General features: G+C 43.0%; 1 protein-coding gene across 1 annotated transcript in view; it reads right to left on the bottom strand.

The window, feature by feature from the left end:
* Positions 1 to 24,548, bottom strand: part of LOC133616148 (complement C1q tumor necrosis factor-related protein 4-like) — an 81,353-nt gene that overhangs the window by 29,416 nt on the left and 27,389 nt on the right. The gene's annotated exons all lie outside the window — the stretch shown is intronic.

Here is a 24,548-nt window from a genome sequence, read left to right on the forward strand (position 1 = left end):
TGTGTTAGATGTAAATATAAACGGAATACAATGATTTGCAAATAATTTTCAACCCATATTCAGTTGAATATGCTACACAGACAACATATTTGATGTTCAAACTGATAAACATTTTTTTTTTGCAAATAATCATTAACTTTAGAATTTGATGCCAGCAATACGTAAAAAAAGAAGTTGGGAAAGGTGGCAATAAATACTGATAAAGTTGAGGAATGCTCATCAAACACTTATTTGGAACATACCACAGGTGTGCAGGCTAATTGGAAACAGGTGGGTGCCATGATTGGGTATAAAAACAGCTTCCCAAAAAATGCTCAGTCTTTCACAAGAAAGGATGGGTCGAGGTACACCCCTTTGTCCACAACTGCGTGAGCAAATAGTCAAACAGTTTAACAACAACGTTTCTCAAAGTGCAATTGCAAGAAATTTAGGGATTTCAACATCTACGGTCCATAATATCATCAAAAGGTTCAGAGAATCTGGAGAAATCACTCCACATAAGCGGCATGGCCGGAAACCAACATTGAATGACCGTGACCTTCGATCCCTCAGACAGCAGTGTATCATAAACCGACATCAATTTCTAAAGGATATCACCACATGGGCTCAGGAACAAAAACAGTTTGTCGCTACATCTGTAAGTGCAAGTTAAAGCTCTACTATGCAAAGCGAAAGCCATTTATCAACAACATCCAGAAACGCCGCCGGCTTCGCTGGGCCCGAGATCATCTAAGATGGACTCATGCAAAGTGGAAACGTGTTCTGTGGTCTGACGAGTCCACATTTCAAATTGTTTTTGGAAGTATTCGACATCGTGTCATCCGGACCAAAGGGGAAGCGAACCATCCAGACTGTTATCGACGCAAAGTTCAAAAGCCAGCATCTGTGATGGTATGGGGGTGCAGTAGTGCCCAAGACATGGGTAACTTACACATATGTGAAGGCACCATTAATGCTGAAAGGTACATACAGGTTTTGGAACAACATATGCTGCCATCTAAGCGCCGTCTTTTTCATGGACACCCCTGCTTATTTTAGCAAGACAATGCCAAGCCACATTCAGCACGTGTTTCAACAGCGTGGCTTCGTAAAAAAAGAGTGCGGGTACTTTCCTGGCTCGCCTGCAGTCCAGACCTGTCTCCCATCAAAAATGTGTGGCGCATTATGAAGCGTAAAATACGACAGCGGAGACCCCGTACTGTTGAACGACTGAAGCTCTACATAAAAAAAGAATGGCAAAGAATTCCACTTTCAAAGCTTCAAAATTTAGTTTCCTCAGTTCCCAATCGTTTATTGAGTGTTGTTAAAAGAAAAGGTGATGTAACACAGTGGTGAACATGCCCTTTCCCAACTACTTTGGCACGTGTTGCAGCCATGAAATTCTAAGTTAATTATTATTTGCAAAAAAAAAAAAAAGTTTTGAGTTTGAACATTAAATATCTTGTCTTTGTAGTGCATTCAATTGAATATGTGTTGAAAAGGATTTGCAAATCATTGTATTCCGTTTATATTTACATCTAACACAATTTCCTAACTCATATGGAAACAGGGTTTGTATATGTAAACACATACATACACACTAGAGATGCGCGGATAGGCAATTATTTAATCCGCAACCGCATCAGAAAGTCGTCAACCATCCGCCATCCAACCGACCTAACATTTAATCAGAACCGCATCCGCCCGCACCCGCCCGTTGTTATATATCTAATATAGACGATGCAAGGCATTAGTGAGGTTATAAAGCTTTTGCCTGTTAAAGAAAGGAGACTGATCGAATGCAGCACAGACATTCGCGTGCCACGCTGTCACGGCCCAGACGCACACCAGTGCGCAATCATATGGGAGCCGCGCAGAGCGCACCTCCAAGCGCGTCTCGCTGCCGGCGACGGCCGGGTATGGTGCCGACGCTCCAGCGCCATCCATTTTCAGGGCTAGTTGATTCGGCAGGTGGGTTGTTACACACTCCTTAGCGGGTTCCGACTTCCATGGCCACCGTCCTGCTGCTGTCTATATCAACCAGGGTGAGCCCCACCCCTTTCGTGAGCGCACTGCGCGCGGAGTGACCCCTGTTACGCGCCCCCGGCAACGGGGGTGGCGGGCAGGTAAGCTGCGCGGGCGGAGCGCGCGGAGTGACCCCTGTTACGAGCCCCCGGCCACGGGGGTGGCGGGCAGGTAACCTGCTTACCTGCTGCGCGTGACGCCGGCCGCGGCGAAGGCGGACGAGGCGGGGTGTCGGTGCGGTGGGCGCGGTGGTGACCCTGGACGTGCGTCGGGCCCTTCTCGTGGATCGCCTCAGCTACGGCTCCCGGTGGGGCCCTCTCGGGGGAAGGGGCCTTGGTCCCGGACCCCGGCGAGGCGTCCCTTCTCCGCTCCGTAAAAGTGTCCATCTCTTCTTTTTTTTTTTCTTCTGTTGTGGCATATGCTGCAGGTGCCTGCTCGTTTTTCGTATGTGGGTAACAACATTTAACTATGTATATATATTTCCGAATTGGTTTAACTGCCACCCGCCTGAATCTATTTAAAATCTTTTTTTTTTTTTTCAACCGCCCGACCCGACCTGCGGATAAAATCTAATTTTTTAAAATTTCATCCGCCCGATCCGCGGATAATCCGCGGATTCCGCGGTTGTGCCCGCAAACCGCGCATCTCTAATACACACACACACACACACACACATATATATATATATATATATTGCTTGTATATTATTTATGCACTCATGACTAGTGATGCATCAAAAATTTGGCCGCCTTAAAAAGTCTTTGATCACCAAAGCAGCACTGCCTAAACAGGATGATGTGATGATGTGATTGCGGAGGCAACATTCCTGCAATATAAGTGCACTTTAATACTGTTTATCCGAGATATACCTGGGGACAGCGATCTACAGAATGTGCAATGAGCAAATATTAAGAAGGCAGTGGTGGCTTTTAAGGAGAGAAAATGCAGTGGGAGCAGGAAAGTGTGAAGTCAGGCTCACTGCAGCTCTCTCTGATCATCGCGGACAGAAGAGTCTTTAAACATGAATACAGTCTACAATAACACCAGAAAAAGATGCTAGATTTGTTGATAGTCGTTTTTAATAAGTAAAAGGTCCTTAAAAGTATTGGAGAAATCTCTCAAAACTTGAAAAATTCGCAAGAAAGTTTGTTGAATAAGCAGCATCCATCCATCCATTTTCTACCGCTTATTCCCTTTGGGGACGCGGGGGGCGCTGGAGCCTATCTCAGCTACAATCGGACAAGTCGCCACCTCATCGCAGGGCCAACACAGATAGACAGACAACATTCACACTCAGCAACAATGGAAAAATAAAGCAAAATATATAATATACAGCAAATTAAATGTTAATACTAATTAATAATAAACATTTGTTTTTAAATGTATTTATAAAATTTTTTAGCCTTCTTACAAAAATATTTGCATAATCAAAGATTATGCAAAGTTTATGATGACGTCATTTTGACAAGGCACCTAGCCACGCCCCCCACAGCAGCAATTATTTTGGCAGTCTGGGGTAAGCCGGCTTACATGTGCCTTGTGTCTGAGAAATGTTTGCATCAGCTCATGGTAGTGCAGAATAAAAAAGCAATAAGGTGCGTATATAAATAAATAAATAGGTTACTGTACAGATAAACATATTGCACTTTTTCATATGCATCCACGTTTATGGATGTATGTTATATTGTCTTTTTTATTCCAGCGAGTTAATCCATTTTGGGGGGAGTTGAGGGGATAATTTAATTATGATGCGTTCAAGAGTCTTATGGCCTGAGGGAAGAAGCTGTTACAGAACCTGAAGGTTCTGCTTCGGAGGCTGCAGAACCTCTTTCTAGAGTCCAGCAGTGAAAACAGTCCTTGGTGGGGGTGGGAGGAGTCTTTGCAGATCTTCTGAGCCCTGGTCAGGCAGTGGCTTTTTGCGATCTCTTGGATAGGAGAAAGAGGAGTCCTGGTGATCTTTTCTGCCGTCCTCACCACTCTCTGGAGAGACTTCCAGTCTGAGGCATTGCAGGCTCCAGTCCAGACAGAGATGCTGTTGGTCAGTAAGTTCTCTATAGTGCCTCTGTAGAATGTGGTGAGAATGGGGGGAGGGAGCTGTGCTCTTTTCATCCGACGCAAAAAGTGCATGCGCTGCTGAGCTCTTTTTACAAGAGCTCCAGTGTGTAGGGACCAGGTTATATTGTCAGTTATCTGCACCCCCAGGAACTTGGTGCTGCTAACCATCTCCGCCGCTGTGCCGTTGATGTAGAGTGGAGCGTGGCTGGACTGGTGCTTCCTGAAGTCAACGATGATCTTCTTAGTCTTGTTGACATTCAGGACCAGGTTGTTGGTTCTGCACCAGTCAACCAGATGTTTCACCTCTTCCCTGTAGTCCATGTCATTGTTGTCACGGATGAGGCCCACTGCTGTTGTGTCGTCCGCATACTTCACAATGTGGTTAGTAGTGGACCTGGCGCAGCAGTCATGGGTCATAAACGTGAACACCAGCGGACTCAGGACGCAGCCCTGGGGGGAGCCGGTGCTCAGGGAGATGGCACTGGAGGTGTTGTTGCCCACTCTGACAGACTGGGGTCTGTCTGTGAGGAAGTCAAGCAGCCAGTTGCATAGGGGGGGGGTACTGAATCCAAAGGGGGCCAGTTTGCTCACCAAGTGCTGCGGGATGATGGTGTTGAATGCTGAGCTGAAGTCCAGAAAAAACATACGCACGTGTGTGTCCTTTCCTTCCAGATGTTCTGTGGAGTTCCCCCAAGGCAGTGTATTGGGGCCTTTACTGTTCCTAATATACATAAACGACTTGTCATCGGCATGGGACTGTGAATTGTTCTTGTTTGCGGATGACTCGGCCTTGCTGGTATCAGACAAGGACAAGTCACAGGTGGAGAAAATCCTCAGTGCTGAACTCTGTAGAACATGCACCTGGCTTGCTGACAACAAGCTATCTATACACTTGGGTAAAACGGAATCCATCCCATAAGTGACTTCACTATAAAAGTGGGTGACATTGTTATCACCAGGAAAGATGAGGTCACCTACCTAGGTTCCATTCTAGAGGCGTATCTTTCCTGTGATAAAATGGCAACCAAGGTCATCAAAAAGGTCAACCAACGAACGAGATTTCTCTATAGAATCTCCTCTCTGGTCAACAAAAGCACCATGAGGATTCTGGCGGGAACTCTCGTTCAACCCTTTTTCGATTACGCATGCACCTCCTGGTACCCTAGCACCTCCAAAACCCTCAAATCTAAACTCCAAACATCCCAGAACAAGCTAGTCAGATTGCTTCTCGACCTCCACCCCAGATCCCACCTCACTCCTACCCACTTCTCCAAAGTGGGCTGGCTCAGGGTGGAGGACAGAGTAAAACAACTTGCACTGAGCCTAGTCTATAAAATCCGCTACACCTCCCTGATACCGAAGTACATGTCAAACTACTTCCTTAACGTAAATGACCGCCATAACCACAACCCCAGGGGGAGCTCCACTAACCACATTAAACCCAGATTCCGAACTAACAAAGGTCTTAACTCATTCTCATTTTATGCCACATCAATGTGGAATGCGCTCCCAACAGGTATAAAAGAAAGGGCATCTCTATCTTCCTTCAAAACCGCAATAAAAGTTCACCTCCAGGCAGCTACAACCCTAAACTAACACCCTCCCCGGATTGTTAATAATCAAATGTAAACAATCAAATGCACATACTTTTTCTTACGCCTTCTGATCTCTCTCTCTCTCTCTCTCTCTCTCTCTCTCTCTCTCTCTCTCTCTCTCTCTCTCTCTCTCTCTCTCTCTCTCTCTCTCTCTCTCTCTCTCTCTCTCTCTCTCTCTCTCTCCTCTCTCTCTCTCTCTGCCCACTACTTGCGGTCCATATCCTACCAAGTCAGACCTACACTGTTCCAATATCCATTTCTCTGTTCTCAATTGTTGATGACTGATGATAAGAACCAAAACCAACCCCCCTCCCCCCTCCCCTCCACACCCTGGATTGTAAATAATGTAAATAATTCAATGTGATGATCTTGTGTGATGACTGTATTATGATGATACAGTCATCATAATGACTGTATCATTATGGATTATATGATAGTATATATCTGTATCATGAATCAATTTAAGTGGACCCTGACTTAAACAAGTTGAAAAACTTATTCGGGTGTTACCATTTAGTGGTCAATTGTACGGAATATGTACTTCACTGTGCAACCAACTAATAAAAGTCTCAATCAATCCAGGTTGAGCGGCTGCTCATCAGGGCGAGGGATGGATTTTCTCGCCGGAGTGGTGTTAAGTGCCTCAAACCTCACAAAGTAGTTGCTAAGGTTATCTAGGAAGCTGATACTGTTGTCACAGGGACGGGGGGCAGCGTTATAGTCCGTGATGACCTGTATGCCCTGCCACATTCGTCTGGTGTTTGTGGGGTCGTCGAAGAAGTCCTGCACTTTCTGACTGTGAGCACGCTTTGCAAACTTAATGGCATGGTTCAGGTTAGCTCTGGCTGTTTTTTTGTTGTTGTTTTTTTTTTGTCCTGTCCAGCTTCTCAGGCAAATCATATAGTTGATGTACATGCCCATATCGGCTGTTCAGATTTACTTTACAAAAGAGAAATGTAGGATACTTCTCTTGTTGCCTTATTTGTATTTGACTTTATTAAATGTATTTATATACAAACTTGTAGCTCTGGCTGTTTTTAATGCTACCATGTCGCCAGACATAAAAGCCTTGTTTCGAGCCTTCAGCATTGCACCTACCTCACTGTTCATCCAGGGCTTCTCATTGGCCCGTGTGGGGATGTTCTTGATCACACTGACATCCTCCATGCACTTCTGAATGTATGCGGACACAGACTCTGCATACTCCTCCACACATGTGTGATGATTTTCGGTGGCTGGCTGCCTTGAACATGTCCCTGTCTGTGGTTTCGAAGCAGTCTTGTAATGCTTCCATTGATCCCTCTGGCCAGACCGGTCCTCACCTGCTTCACTGTAGCTTGCTTCCTGATCAGCAGGGGCTTGAATGCAGGAATAAGCATCACAGATAGATGGTCTGAGGAGCCGAGGTGGGGGCGTGGTGCAGCTTTAAACGCATGTTTAATATTGCTGAACACTAAGTCCAGCTTGCTTCCACCCCTGGTTGTAAAATTCACATATTGATGGAAATGAGGGAACACAGTTTTCATGTTAGCTTGATTAAAATCCCCTGCCACGATGAAAACTGTACACTGGATGTGTAGATTGCAGTTCATTACTGGAGCAGTACAAAGCATTCAAAGCTTCTTTGGTGTTAGCACTGGGAGGAAAGTACACTGCTGTGAAGATCATAGCACTGAATTCCCGGGGTAAATAAAATGGCCTGCATTTTATAGTTAATATTTCTACATCGGGAGGGTAGTGACACGATACTATCTTCCCATTGTTGCACCAGTTGTTGTTGATGTATATACAAACACCACCGCCTCGGGATTTACCAGTGAGAGTTCTGCTCTTGTCCGACCGAAACATAGTTAGCCCCTCGATGCTAACTGGTTTCAGCCACGTTTCTGTGAGAAATATGGCGCAGCAGTCTCTCATCTCGCGTCTTGCAATTAAATCCAGCTTAAGGTAGTCCAGTTTGTTCTCCAGGGAGCGGACATTTGAAAGCAGGATGAAAGGAAGCGGCGTTTTGTGAATCAGAATCAGAATCAGAATCGTTTTATTGCCATTGTTTGAGAACGGGTTCACAAACTAGGAATTTTTCTTGGTGCAATTGTGCAACATAAAACACATATAACACAGATTTGGTAATAACAAGAGCTGTAACTGAGCTATCAGATCCTGTTGTAGATTTAGAAGGAATTCAAGGAGCTACTCTTAGGAGTTATTGTTCATGTGCCTGATGGCCGAGGGGAAAAAACTGTTCAGGTAGCGGGAGGTGTGGGTCTGGATGGACCATAGTCTCCTGCCTGAGGGGAGAGGGGAGAATAGTGTGTGTCCAGGATGAGAAGAGTCAGCTGTGATCCGACCCACACGCCTCCTGGTCCTGGAGGAGATCAGGTCCTGGAGGGATGAGAGCTTGCAGCCAATCACCTTCTCAGCAGCACATACGATGCGCTGCAGTCTATGCTTATCCTGGACTGTGGCACCGGGGAACTACACGGTGAGGGAGGAGGTCAGGATGGACTCGATGATGGCTGAGTAAAATTGCACCAGCATCTCGGTCGGCACCTTAAGTTTCCTCAGCTGCCGCAGGAAGTACATCCTCTGCTGGGCCTTCTTGATGAGGGAGCTGATAGTCGGCTCCCACTAGAGGTCTTGGGTGATGGTGGTGCCCAAAAAACAGAAGGAGTCCACAATGGAGACGGGGTTGGGAGAGTCAATCAGGGTGAGGGGGGATGGTGGGGCTGTGACTTTCCTGAAGTCCATGATCATCTCTACTGTTTTCTGGGCGTTCAGCTCCAGGTTGTTGTGGCTGCCCCAGGACGCCAGCCGGTCCACCTCTCTCCTGTAGGCGGACTCATCGCCATCCGAGATGAGCCCGATGAGGGTAGTGTCATCCACAAACTTGAGCAGTTTTACGGACTGGTTACTGGAGGTGCAGCAGTTTGTATACAGGGAGAAGACCCAGGGGGAGAGTACACAGCCCTGAGGGGTACCAGTGTTCGTGGTTCGACTGTCCGAGACAATCTTCCCCAGCCGCACGTGCTGTCTTCGGTCTGTCAGGAAGTCATTGATCCAACTGCAGAGGGAGTCGGGCACGCTGAGTTGGTAGAGCTTGTCTCGTAGCAGTCCAGGGAGGATGGTGTTGAAGGCAGAGCTGAAGTTCACAAACAGGATCCTAGCGTAGGTTCCTGGGGAGTCCAGATGATCCAGGATGAAGTGAAGGGCCGGACGGACGCTTTCCGCGTATTCAGCTTCAAGAACTGCCGGCGTACATCCTCCTCTTGGATGGAGAGGGCCTTTAGAGTCCTATGATGTTCTTGGAGTCCTGTGATGTCTTTGGAGTCCTTTTTGTTTCCTTTAACTCCTTTAATGAAGTGCTGGCGTTGGTGGGGAGGGTGATGGTGGGGGGAGCAGAGCTTTGATGAGCTGGAGGCCGTTCATGACGATAGTAATGTGTGTTGAGGCCCTAAGCGAGAGTCCGGTCATTCAGGGCCTGGGGGGTTTTGGGCTTATAGTTCATAAGGGCCCTTAGCCCTCTCCGAACGGCCGCAGAATCATTGGAGCGGAACTGTTCCTGTAGACGGTTAGAGTACACAGATTTAGCTTTCTCCACTTCCCCGTTGAAGTGGTACTTCGCTTCTCTGTAGGTACTCCGGTCCCCACTTCTTCACGCAGCCTCCTTTTTCTTGCGCAGCTGTTGGAGTTTGGGTGTGAAACAGGGCTTGTCGTTGTTATAACAAGCGCTGGTGCGCGTTGGAATGATGTGCGCCTCATTGAACTGAATGTATGAGGTCACAGTGTCCGTATACTCGTCCAGATTGTTCGTGGCCGCGCCAATTGCCTCCCAGTCTGTCGTCTCCCAACATGCACGCAGCTCTTCCACAGACTCTGCGGTGAAACACTTAATGGTCCTCATAATAGGTTTAGCCAGTTTCAGTCTCTGTCTGTATGAAAGGATTAAGTGCACCATCACGTGATCTGATAGTCCAAGAGCAGCGCGCGGGACTGCATGAAAGGCCTTGCTTATTGTAGTGTAGCAGTGATCCAAAGTGTTCTCCTCTCTGGTCGGGCATTTAATAATCTGCCTATACTTGGGTAAACCCTGGTTCAAATTTCCCTTGTTAAAGTCACCAAGCACGATAACAAGAGAGTCCGGGAAAGACCGTTCCACATGTAAGATCTGGTCTGCAAGCGTGCGCTGAGCGTCACGCACGTCCGCGCCGGGTGGGATGTCAACAGCCACCAGAATGAATGAAATGATCTCACGCGGTGAGTAAAAGGGCTTACAGTGAATGAACATATATTCCAGAGAAAGAGAGCAGTGTTTGGATATCACCGTCACGTCTGTACACCAGCTGTTGTTGATAAAGAAGCAGTCTTTAGATGTGCTTCCGGTGCCAGCGCCACTTGCCAGTAGCTGCTCCACAGTTCGGGGGAACTGAACCAGCATAAGATGTAGTCAAGGGCCTCTTTCACCCTGGGCAGCACGTAAGAGTTCCTGTGTGATTGTAGTCCTGCTTTAGGAGTACTTGCATTAGGAGGAGAGGATCTACACTTCCCTGTTTAAATAGCAGTTTCACACATTAATAACACCAACTATGGATTGTTACGATCATGCTTTGATTGTTAAAGATGTTAAGTGATTTTTTTGTTCTACATTTGTAAATGTTTCTGATATTCTGTACTTTACATGTTGTACAAGTTAGTAGTAGTAGTAGTTTATTTTGGACATGTTAAAAACAAAGCAAAAGAAAAAATAATGAGAAAATAAAATCATCTTGATTACACTACAGTAAGGAACAGAAATAGAAACAAATGTTTTACAATGATAACACATAATAAAATGGTAACAAAACATAATAGTTAGTTTTTTTCATATCGAAAAAGGAGTGGGAAAAAGTGAAACTTATTTATTCCGACCCCTTATTTTATAAATCAAATAACTAGCTTTCTTATCATCATCATTGTTATTATATACAATGATACATTTACCGGTCTTATTACAATATATTATCAATAATCTTTTACCCACTTGACTCACTTTTCTTTGGCACAAAATTACAGTACATACGTACAATATACACATACTGTATATAGTCACATGACTAGAAATACTAATTGATAGCAGAGGTGTGGACTCGAGTCACATGACTTGGACTCGAGTCATGAATTTGATGACTTTAGACTCGACTTGACAAAATGTAAAAAGACTTGCAACTCGACTTAGACTTTAACATCAATGACTTGTGACTTCACTTGGACTTGAGCCTTTTGAATTGACATGACTTGACATGACTTGCTACTTTCCCCAAAACCCAAAGATGAAAAAGTTATTCGGGAGCGCTCCGTATTTTTCATTGTGTACTTGTCTATCAGCGTTGCGTGTGTCAGCTGGTGTGCTCTGAGTATAACAGCCAATCAAATTAGATCTACTTTGTTTTCATCACACAGCATTCATCCAATCAAATTGCAGGACAACCAACAAAGAAGACATGTCCAAACCACACGCCAGTGAACAAAAAATGATACCTACAATAATTTTGTTTGGGTATAAAAATTACGAGGTGGGCAACACAAAACGGTTTGCAGTATGTAACACATGCGGTTCGAAAATTACTGATGGAGAGGCAACAACTTCCAACTTCGTCCGGCATTTGAAGTTGCACAAAGAACGGTAAGTTTTGAATGTAAGATAACGTTTATTGGCTAAGTAACGTGACTTTTATTTGCTGTGTAGTTAAATCAGTGAGGCTGTAAACTCACTGCTAACGTTATAACGTTATTGCAAACACGGGAATCTGTTGCCGTTCACTACCTTATTCATACTTTTTGTTCAGTGATTTTTTTTTAAGCAGGGTTACGTTAGTCAATATATCACACGTAACGTTAGACGGCGGTCAGCAGCACCGCGTATTTTAGCCACCTAAAAAAAGACAAAAATAGTAAAATAAAGGTCAGTTAAAATGTATACTATATTATGAATATGTGTACCGTTTTAGCTAGCTTTCTGACATACTGTTGGTTGTTTACCTCAGTGGTCCCCAACCACCGGGCCGCGGCCCGGTACTGGTCCGTGGATCGATTGGTATCGGGCCGCACAAGAAATATATGTATATTTTTTTTTTTCTTTTTTTAATTAAATCAACATAAAAAACACAAGATACACTTACAAGTAGTGCACCAACCCAAAAAAAACTCTCTCCCCCCTTTTGTTGTGGGCATTGAACATGAAGACTCTTCCTTCACTGTTCCGAGTGGCCATGAGAGTCTTGGCAGTGCCTGCCTCCAGTGCTCCAGTGGAGCGAGTTTTCAGCCATGGTGGCATCATACTACGCCCCTATCGTGCACAAATGACTGACAGACTCTTGGCTAATTTGGTCTCATAGGGCCCTGACATATAAAAAGTACAACTTTTTTGTTATGTTCACGTATATGTCATGTTTTTTCAATGTTAACACTTTTGTACAAATAAGTACATTTGCACTTTATTTTTCAATGTGTTTGTTCTGTAAAGGAATGAGTTAATGTTTAAAATGACTGGTTAATAGTGCTATTATAAAGTGCAATGTCAGCACAATTTTCTTTCCTGCAATTTAAAATGCACTTGTTTTAATAAATAAATACAGCGTTTGAAAAGCATACACAATCTGTGTTAATATATTAGTCTGTGGTTAAAAGGACTTGAAAGGACTCGAAACTCAAAATGCAGGACTTAGGACTTGACTTGAGACTTTCCAGTCTTGACTTTGGACTTGACTCGGGGCTTGCCTGTCTTGACTCGGGACTTGACTCGGACTCGAGGGCAAAGACTTGAGACTTACTTGTGACTTGCAAAACAATGACTTGGTCCCACCTCTGATTGATAGTAACTCCAACCAATAACAAGTAAATAACTACCCAAATAATTACAAACTTCACTTCAAAATACACCTCAAAAGGACTTCAGATAAAACTGTTCCAAAGATTTGAGCATATAAATGACAGGTATTCAAATAAAACATTTATAAATATATATATATATTGTCATATATAAATATATGACATTCTGACAATAAAATTATATTGTGTCCAACAGTTGTTCTTTTAAGTTTATTTAGATTATGCAAGTGAGTAATAACCTGTGATTGATTAATCATGATTAATCCAAGTTCACAAATGTGATTGAGCTGATTAAAAATGTAAATTATTTGACAGCGGTAATTCATGCCTGTGTTGAGACGCACACAAACACTCACTCCTACAAACAAGTGTGCACAGGACATAGAGAGTGTAAGAGAGTGTAACAATGATTAATGTGCCTTGTTAAAATGTTAAATATATCTCATAATAACTGCCTTCCCAGTAAGAAAGACATTGGTAACAAATTGGTATCGTCACATGGAAATAGAATAGAATAGAAAATAATATACTTTATTGTCATTATATTTGCATATAACGAGATTAAGGACTCCAACTTAAAGGCCTACTGAAATGCGATTTTCTTATTTAAACGGGGATAGCAGGTCCATTCTATGTGTCATACTTGATCATTTCGCGATATTGCCATATTTTTGCTGAAAGGATTTAGATTGACGATAAAGTTTGCAACTTTTGGTCGCTGATAAAAAAGCATTGCCTGTACCGGAAGTAGCAGATGGGTAGCGTGACGTCACAGGTTGTGGAGCTCCTCACATCTGCACATTGTTTACAATCATGACCAAGAAAGCGACGATTTCCCCATTAATTTGAGCGAGGATGAAAGATTCGTGGATGAGGAAAGTGAGAGTGAAAGACTAGAGGGCAGTGGGAGCGATTCAGATAGGGAAGATGCTGTGAGAGGCGGGTGGGACCTGATATTCAGCTGGGAATGACTAAAACAGTAAATAAACACAAGACATAAATATACTCTATTAGCCACAACACAACCAGGCTTATATTTAATATGCCACAAATTAATACCGCATAACAAACACCTTGCCCCTCCCGTCCATATAACCCGCCAATACAACTCAAACACCTGCACAACACACTCAATACCACAGCCCAAAGTACCGTTCACCTCCCCAAAGTTCATACAGCACATATATTTCCCCAAAGTCCCCAAAGTTACGTATGTGACATGCACATAGCGGCACGCACGTACGGGCAAGCAATCAAATGTTTGGAAGTCGCAGCTGCATGCGTACTCACGGTACCGTGTCTGCGCATCCAACTCAAAGTCCTCCTGGTAAGAGTCTCTGTTGTCCCAGTTCTCCACAGGCCAATGGTAAAGCTTGACTGTCATCTTCCGGGAATGTAAACAATGAAACACCGGCTGTGTTATCCGGCACAACAGTCAGGGGGTGCATTCTACGGCGGGGGTGCGTTATACGGCACAACACCTGCCGCAATACCCACCTACAGCTTTCTTCTTTGCTGTCTCCATTGTTCATTGAACAAATTGCAAAAAATTCACCAACACAGATGTCCAGAATACTGTGGAAATTTGTGATGAAAACAGACGACTTAATAGCTGGCCACTATGCTGTCCCAAAATGTCCTCTACAATCCGTGACGTCACGTGCAGGCGTCATCATACCGAGACGTTTTCAGCAGGATATTTTGCGTGAAATTTAAAATTGCACTTTAGTAAGCTAACCCGGCCATATTGGCATGTGTTGCAATTTAAGATTTCATCATTGATATATAAACTATCAGACTGCGTGGTCGGTAGTAGTGGGTTTCAGTAGGCCTTTAAGGTGCGGTAGTGGGAACAAATATGGGGTAAAAATAAATTACACAAGAGGTAATAAAGAAAAAAAAATAGCAATTGAAATAAACAGACTACTTATCCAATAAAAATAATAAGCAATCCTGTACAATATACAAAACACTATAGAAATACAAAATACAAAATACTGTACAATATACAGTACAAGACAAGAGTACCGGAGTAATAAATAACAATCAGTGTCGGATGTATTGCACTCGAAGGGTAATATTGCACAGTAGGGTATTAGGGTAGGATATTGTATAGGGGTGAATTATTATTATAATTTAGAGTTCAGGATGGTAACAGCTCTGGGAAAGAAGCTGTCTCTGAGCCTGTTTGTTCTGGCTCTGATGCACCTGTAACGCCTGCCCGATGGTAGCAGGTCGAACAGATGGAAGCCAGGGTGTGTGCTGTCCTTAGTGATACTTTTTGCTCTGTTGGTGCAGCGAGAGTTGTGTAAATCCTTCAGGGAGGAGAGGGGGCAGCCGATGATTTTTTGTGCAGATTTTATGACCCTCTGAATCGCCTGTTTGTCTGCTTCAGTGCAGCTGGCGTACCACACTGTTATGCTGTACGTCAGCAGGCTCTCGACAGCCGAGCGATAGAAGGTCACCATCAGCTGCCTCTCCAGTCTGTTCTTCCTCAGCACCCTCAGGAAGTGGAGTCTCCGCTGGGCCTTCCGGATGACCGCAGTTGTATTTTGGGTCCAGGAGAGGTCAGCAGATATGAGGGTGCCGAGGAACTCGAAGGAGCTGACTCCACCTCCTCTCCGTTGATGTAGTGGGGGGCGGGGTCTGCAGTGTTTTTCCTGAAGTCAAAGATGAGTTCCTTGGTTTTTGTGGTGTTCAGTGCTAGATTATTCACTGAACACCACGCTGATAGCTTCAGGACAATACATTGTTATTGGAATAAAGAGGCTTCAAAACATCAAGTTTTTAAAAATGCTGCTACAAAATTAGATTTAGGCTGCAACAATAAAAATAAAAATGCGCTTAAAATCCTGGAGAGTTATATTTACTATGGTTAACTGGAAGCTGAATAATTTTTCTAACATTTATATCAACAATTACCATATAATTATTAAAGGAGCCCTGACTTTACAACGCACTTGCGTAATTACTGTGATCTGTTTTTATATTGGCTTCTTGTTTATTGTACAATATGTGTGTTAAGATAATGTTTTTGTTTTATTATTTATGTATACATATTGCAATTGTTTTATGCGCATTATGTATTTTTCGTTTTGTTTTTCGTTACATTTTACTTTTGTTACTGTATGTAAAAATCAGCACTGCAACCATATACCTGTTCCATTGTCGGCTAAATAAAGTTTATTTTATCCTACCCTTAAAGAAAAGCCATATTATATTGAATACTGGTATATATAAAATAACTTTTAACAAAAGAATAACAATCCTGGCTTTTGGTAGTTTTTGTAAAAATAGCTGTATGACTTCAATAACACATATACATTATATTTATCATATATACATTTTGTCCCCTGTACATAAAGGCCTCTGGAAGCTACCAGCACAAAATCAAAATTATTTTTAACACCGTGCCACCTCTCAAAGCTCTTTTTACATTTGTTAGCCTTTTGTCAATGCTTCGGTCATTCAATGAAATTTGGAACATGTCTTGTAAGTCTGCTGTGGTTGCTTCGCATTTTGTAAACACAGTAGAAAAATGAGAGCACCGCAAAGTCCAGTGTGCATTCGCCTTGTGTCTTCCCAGTGTCTCAAGTCAATAGAGCATCTTAACAGATTTGTGAAGTCTGTTATCAGTATCACCTCGCTATCAAATAACACTCCACCTCACAGTATCTGTGGCATCTGTGCTGCATGGCTCAGTTTGTAGCTCCCTGAGATGTGCCATGCATCTAAAAATAGAGCTCTGGAGACAGATCAATAGCATGGTTGAGACATGGATGACAAGGAGGAGGGAGAAAAAAAATGGGAGACATGACGATTAGTGGAAGGTTGAAACCTACAAAAATGTGAAATGAGTTTTTAATGTTGGTACAAAATGTATATGTGTGTGTGTAAGTTAGCGCTGTCAAAGTTAACGCTTTAACCCATGTGATTAATCACGAACATTATCATTAATTAAATGTATAATTGCACAATCTATGTTGACCGGACATGCTTCTTTAAAGGGGAACTGCACTTTTTTTTTGGAATTTTGCCAATCGTTCACAATCATTATGAGAGACATGACGACGGATGGATTTTTCTTTTTATGCATTCTAAATATTAAATACATGCAATCAAAAGTCTGCTTTCAATGGAGCCTATGGGAGCTGTTCAATTATACCTATAGAGCCCTAAAAAAACATAAAAACACCTTCAATGATGTGTTTTATATATGATGTAAGTATATGTATGTATATGTAGTAACAGGCACATTTATAATAACATTTAATGATTTTAAGCATACGCGACGCATTAATTTCAAAAGCGAATCACGTTTGCTCTTTTTTTTCTTCATCACTAACTGCAAACTTCATGCGAGCTAAATATTATAAAACATCACCTACTGTATAATGTCTGCTGTCATTAGAATGCAGACTGCAAGGATGTTCATATATTCCCACTTACATGAAGAATGTGTTTTATCGTGTCGTTCTTGCCAGTTCCGGGTCCTAAATGGCTGTCAAAGTTTACCAACTTGACGGATTACATCCTCAGCCATCTACATTCCAGGTGAGAGGCATCATTTATGATCTACAATAAACTTCCAGAGAGCAGGGAAGCGAGGAAGCAGCAGACCACTCGGCGATGTAAACATAGGGACACACGGTAGTGATCACGTCGTAGCTATAAATAGTTTGTCTGTGTTAGCGCTTATAATAACAATATCACTAATATTCAAGTCACAAAATGTAAATTGAGTTTTGTTGGTGCTTTTTTAAATGGTTATTTATTGGATTTTATGTGCTAATAGAGGACCTCCTGTTGGCCCTGCTGCAAGTGGACTTTTATTTATGTTTATTTAATATTTAGAATGCAATTAAAAAAAAAATCCATCTGTCGTCATGTCTTTCATAATGATTGAACGATAGACAAAATTCCCCAAAAAGTACAATTCTCCTTAAACCAACCTGCGGAACAGGTTGCTTTACAGTCAGTGATCAGGTCAATACATACATCAGTGCAAAGATGAGTGAAGAGCAATGTTCCCCCTAAGTTTTCATGTATTTCATGTTGCAAATGCACAAACTGCCCTGAGCATTCAGTGGACCAGATATGAGCAACATCGGACGTGCACACTGTAGCCACACCAGCAGCACAGCTTTCCCAAACCTGACAGCATGACAAGTTTGTCAACATCTGTCCGTCTCCGTGGGTCGATGCAGTAGCTCTGTGTCAGGTCTCATCGGCACCTGCGAGAGTGGCTGAAGAGCCCAACCCGTGAGTGGCAGTCTCTGGTGCAATTGGTGCAGATGTAGGAAGTTGGTTGTTGTTGTTGGTGCTCCTTTCTCTTCAGTCGTGTCCTTTTCTCCTCAAGGGCCACATTTCTCGCCTTTTCCCATGTCCTGACAGTGCTTCTAAACATTGAACACCAGGATGCAGAGTCAAGAAGCGACGTCAATGCTGCACTGCTTCATGTCTTTCTTGCAGGCGTCTTTAAAACGGATGCGTAATTGCTCAGTCCCTTCCACCAGTTTGCCATGCAAGAGATTAATCAATCAATCAATTAATCAATCAATCAACCAATTAACAATCAATCAACCAACCAACCGACCAACACACCAACCATTCTATCGGTTGGTCGGTCAGTCAGTCGGTCGGTCAGTCAATCAAAGTTTATTTATACAGCTCTTAATCACAAGTGCCTCAAAGGGCTGCACAAACCACAATGACATCCCCTTTTGGGTCCTTTGGGCTGCGGCCGTGTTCCATCTTTCTGACATGGCCGAGCCAGCGTAGGTGCCTCTCACTGAGGATGGTCAAGAAGCTGCTCATCCCAGCTTGTTGTAGGACTTCTGTGTTTGGAACATTGTCCTGCCAACAGATGTGCAGGATGCGCAAAGGAATGTTAAGGGGAAACTGTTGAGTCTCCTCACCAGCCTCTCGTAGGTGGTCCACACCTCGCTGCTGTAGTGCATGCAGGCCTGGTACACGCTTAGCTTGGTCTTCTCCGTGAAACTGGGGTTATTCCAGACTCTATGGCGTCGCTACAACAGCTGTGGCCTTAACATTCCTACTGCTCACTTCTACATTAAGCGAGAGCGAGCTCGAGATGGTGGACCCAAGGTAGGTGAAGTTGTCAATAGCCTCCAGCGTGTTCCCGTCGATGACAGTGACGTGCGGTGAGGTTGATGGCTGGTGAGGCACTGACTTCATCACAGTCAGATTTACAAACATCTGAACCCTAAAGAGTATCTTATTCACCATTTGATTGGCAGCAGTTAACGGGTTATGTTTAAAAGCTCATACCAGCATTCTTTACACATACAAACTGTAGCACACAAAAAAGCACATTTAATAAAAAAAAAAAACATTATTATGGTCTTACCTTTCTTGCTGGACATCCACACAGCCAGCCTTTGCGTGTGAACCACGCTGTTTGAAAAGAACGGGTCTTCTGTCCCGAAGTCTGAAGCAAACCTTTTAGCTCTGGCGTTGGTCTACCTTTGATTATTACCTCCTGCTTCGATTTAAAGTCCAGTTTAGAAAACTGTTTTATTTTACATATGTAATCCTCCATGTTTTTAATAAAAGTTCAGGCGAGAGGAAATAATAAACGACCGCTGCACTTGACTTGCTAACTGTTGCTTGTTCTCACTTCTTCTGCGGCCGAGGAATGATCTTTGGGATCACTACCGCCCTCTACCACCATCGGGCCGGATTACTGCGAGCCTCAGCCAGTACTTCTTTTGCAGCCGTTTTATGAATGCTCAGCACAAAAAATACGTTACACACATACAGTTGTTGACAAAATACACTGTACATTATACACCTCAGCTAACTAAACTATGGAAATGTATAATATAGTTCATATAGCAATACGGTCTCACTGCACAGCAGGCCAGCAGTTAGCCGAGTCTTTGCACAATCCATGTTGAGGCACAACTGAGTGACGTGCCTCAACTGGCTGCTGTTCACCGCACCGTTTCTTCTCAGTATTTGAACGGCAAATGTGAAAATTCAGCGATTTTGAATACAAATAATCTGAAACTGGTGAAGTTAAATGGAAAATAACTTTAGTATAATCACTGGATACATATAACAATTTAATTTTTTTTTTTTCTTTTTATATATTTTTTCTTTCAATGATGGCAGGTGAGGCCCCGCCTCACCTGCCTCTACTGACTGCACGTCACTGGTCGATGATGATGGTTGGGGGGGGGGGGGGGGTCTGTGTCCTGTGCCATGACTTGTGTCTTCTTAAGATTGATTGTCAGTCCGAACTCCTTGCTCTCGTGGGAGAAGCGACTGACAATCTGTTAGAGGCCATCTTTCGTGTGTGATGACAAACAAGGTTGCTTCATCCTTAAAGAAAATCTCACGGTAACCTTGGCCTGTTGCTCTCTTTGTGCACTTGTACATCCCTCAGGCGTTGCGTGTTTCTTCTGCAGTCTGAATGCCTCTCCTGAAGTTCTGCCAGTAGGTTTTGGTGCAACGGCAGGCAGTATGTTGGGATGCTTTCCTGACAGCCTTCAGTGCAGCAAGAGTGTGTGGGTTGAGCCCGGCCTTGTATGTCAGTAGTGCCTGCCCTCGGTCAGGGGTGCCAGTGGGCCTCAAACCAGTCAGCATTCTTGCGCTTCTTTTTCCCATGGGCATAGATGGCTGCATTGCACACTGTGTCATGTAGGCAGGCCCACCTAGAGTCGGTGGTGTCATCACCTAGCATCCCTGGTGAGGGTTTCATTAAGATAACTCGGGAACTGCTGGGTCCTCACTTGGTCGCTGGTGCTGCAGACGTTTCTTCTTTAAGTGGTGCATATTCTGTAGAGCGACGCACACCTTATTGATGACGAGGGAATGGTCTGTTCTGCAATCCGCACTTTTGTACGTGCGGATGAGAAAGACACTAGCAAGGTCACTTTGTCTGGTAATGACCAGGTCAAGCTGGTGCCAGTGGCAGGAGCGCGGGTGTCTCCAGGACACCCGGTGGATTGCTTTTCACGGAAAGTAAGTGTTGTTGACACACAACCCATGGAAGCAGCAGAGTTCCAACAAACGTTGGCTCCGTAAGCACCAAGGGGTGTGGGCCAGGCCTCGCGGTCAGCCTCCACTATAGCAGTGAAGTCAAACATTAGTTTGGAGAATGCTGATTCTCAGGTGGTTAACTGACAAGTTAATGTTTAAACGGGTAAATATCTCGCAAGTTGGTGTTTGGCCTCACTGGCTTTAGTGTTTCACATCAAGGATATTTTTCCAGTGACAGTTAATGAAGTGGCTTTTCATATTACGCGTATTCCCCCACTCGTAGACGTCGCGGTGTGCAGTGTTAGTAAACTTTTTTTTTTTTGCATCACCACTCTCCCACATGAGGAGTTACGCTAAAAGAAAATGAATACTTGTCTACTTATTCATCGAACCGACGAGAGACTCCAACATCATGTGCTTATTGTTGTGCCACAAGGGTAGAGATGTGTACTATTACACTACCGGGGATTAACAGGTGAATTCTGCTATTTACTTCTGTTTTTCCCTCTAGGAATAGGTTTGTTGTAAAAATCAATGCAGTGTTATTCATTATATTTACACTGACATTTAACAAACAGGTTTTTAATAAAGTCAGTCCTTTTTAAGCTTAATAGCATGATTTTAATCTAAATATGGGACGTTTTTGTTTTTCAAATAATGGTTGTTTGTTCATAACCTTTATGGACAAAATTTCTAGGCGAAGTCAGGGCGTTGAGGGTATCTGGTTTGGTGGCTGCAGGATTAGGTCTCTGCTATTTGCAGATGATGTGGTCCTGATGGCTTCATCCGGCCAAGATCTTCAGCTCTCACTGGATCGGTTCGCAGCTGAGTGTGAAGCGACTGGGATGGGAATCAGCACCTCCAAGTCCGAGTCCATGGTTCTCGCCCGCAAAAGGGTGGAGTGCCATCTCCGGGTTGGGGAGGAGATCTTGCCCCAAGTAGAGGAGTTCAAGTACCTCGGAGTCTTGTTCACGAGTGAGGGAAGAGTGGATCGTGAGATTGACAGGCGGATCGGTGCGGCGTCTTCAGTAATGCGCTGTATCGATCCGTTGTGGTGAAGAAGGGGCTGAGCCGGAAGGCAAAGCTCTTGATTTACCGGTCGATCTACGTTCCCATCCTCACTTATGGTCATGAGCTTTGGGTCATGACCGAAAGGACAAGATCACGGGTACACGCGGCCGAAATGAGTTTCCTCCGCCGGGTGGCGGGGCTCTCCCTTAGAGATAGGGTGAGAAGCTCTGTCATCCGGGAGGAGCTCAAAGTAAAGCCGCTGCTCCTCCACATCGAGAAGAGCCAGATGAGGTGGTTCGGGCATTTGGTCAGGATGCCACCCGAACGCCTCCCTAGGGAAGTGTTTCGGGCACGTCCGACCGGTAGGAGGCCACAGGGAAGACCCAGGACACGTTGGGAAGACTATGTCTCCCGGCTGGCCTGGGAACGCCTCGGGATCCCCCGGGAGGAGCTGGACGAAGTGACTGGGGAGAGGGAAGTCTGGGCTTCCCTGCTTAGGCTGTTGGCACCGCGACCTGACCTCGGATAGGCGGAAGAAGATGGATGGATGGTTGTTTAATGCCAACTCACATTAGCCCAGTGCTTCTTCTCCAGGGAGCTCTCGAGTCGTGCCCCCCACCACACTCTGCGCCACGACTATAAACAATATAATTTGTCCATAAAATTGTTTCGAGTACACCTCTGCATAACATTATAACATACAGTATAGATCAACTTCCAACAAAGAATAATTTTTATTAGCATTGTTTGTTTGTCAGTAACAGAATGGTTTTAGCGTGCATAAAGTTTACTTAAATTTAAAAAAATCCTTATTTAAACTGAAAACATTTTTTTACCGACATTAACCATTTGCTTCTATAAAATTAATCCACATTACGTCAATAAATAATAATACATTAAAATTGATGAGCACCATTGGGGCGGCGTGGCCCAGTTGGTTGAGCTACTTGAGGGTGCTCAAGGGTCTATTCCAGCTTCTGCCTATAGTCACTGCCTATAGTCACTGCCTATAGTCACTGCCGTTGTGTCTTTGGGTAAGGCACTTAACCCACCTGCTCCCAGTGCCACCCACACTGGTTTAAATTTAACTTAAATGTAGATAATGGGGTTTACTATGTAAAAAGGCTTTGAGTATCCAGAGAAAAAGTGCTACATATATATATATTTCACTCCACTTCACATTAAAAAATAATAAAACAATTTGTGCTGACTTTTATTTAATCAAAATGACTAAGTCAGGATTATTGGCTACAATAAGCATGTTTGGTAATGCACAGCTTTAGAGGGGCCTGCTCCACTGTTTGAGAAAAACTGCATCAACACGAGTTACATAACTGACCAAAGTTGGAGAAGCTGGTGTTTGCTTATTTTAAGATATTGTTGCGAAATACTGTAAATATTTGTGAGACTTTACTGCGTTTTGTAATGGAGTCATGAGACTAGTAATAGTAAATACTAATTCTAAATTCATTGCTGAAAAATATGATACAATACAGTATAGCCATTTTAAAGATCCCACATACTTGACCGAATATAAAGAACAGTCTCTTATAGCATTGTTACTACATTATACTGTGGCTATAAGCCTGTATTTTTTTTTATTAGATTAAATATTGTCTTTCATGTTTATCACGTACTGAATTTCTTTGGAGGCTCCGCGGTGTGAAACACTTGAAGGTCAACACAGGCTGCAGTGACAGATGTTGCTCAGCAACCAGAAAAACCTGGAACGAGAACATCTGCTCGAGCCGAATAAATAGACTTTGACCCGCGAAGGATGCAGCATTTTCGCATATATCTACTCTTTAATCACAAGTTGTGTTCAGTTTAAAAAAAAACAATTCACACTGATTTGATTGATGGTACATCACTTATAGTACAGATGAACAGTGTTATCTCTCCTGGGACCTGGCACATATTAGCGGGTGATCACTAATTAGATATTGACACTAATGGTTGATGATTAAACACATCCATTCCAACAAAAGTCCATTCGGGGTATTTGTTCATTGGAACAGACAAAAATTGATATTATCATTGTGTGAATGTGAGTGTGAATGTTGTCTGTCTATCTGTGTTGGCCCTGTGATGAGGTAGCGACTTGTCCAGGGTGTACCCCGCCTTCCGCCCGAATGCAGCTGAGATAGACTACAGCGCCCCCCACAACCCCGAACGGGACAAGCGGTAGAAAATGGATGGATGGATATTAGGCAGGCGGAGCTCGTGTTAGGAAGTTTTGTGGGTACGACACATCACCAATAATAGTAAATACATGTAAAAGAAAAAGACAACTATCAGTACGCGCAGCGGAAGAATGCATATTTGTGCATTGCTATACTGAGAAAGTTCACTTTTGTTCTTTTAAGTTAACTTATGCTTTTTTTATGTTCCCTAAGCTTGAGGTATATTCTGATGGTAGTACGTCAAAAAAGAGAACATTATATATATATATATATATATATATATATATATATATATATATATATATATATATATATATATATATATATATATATATATATATATATATATATACATATATACATATATATATATATATATATATTTATACATATATACATATATATATATATATACATATATACATATATACATATATATATATACATATATATATATATATATATATATATATACACATATATATATATATATATATATATATATATATATATATATATATATATATATATATATATATATATATATATACATATATATATATGTATATATATATATATATATAAATATATATATATATATATATATATATATATATATATATATATATATATATATATATATATATATATATATATAATGTTCTCTTTTTTGACGGTATAGCTCGGTTGGTAGAGTGGCCGTGCCAGCAACTTGAGGGTTCCTGGTTCGATCCCCGCTTCCGCCATCCTAGTCCCTGCCGTTGTGTCCTTGGGGAAGACACTTTACCCACCAGTGCCACCCACACTGGTTTAAATGTAACTTAGATAT

The sequence above is a fragment of the Nerophis lumbriciformis genome, linkage group LG15, assembly GCF_033978685.3.
Source record: "Nerophis lumbriciformis linkage group LG15, RoL_Nlum_v2.1, whole genome shotgun sequence".
NCBI classification, from domain to species: domain Eukaryota; kingdom Metazoa; phylum Chordata; class Actinopteri; order Syngnathiformes; family Syngnathidae; genus Nerophis; species Nerophis lumbriciformis.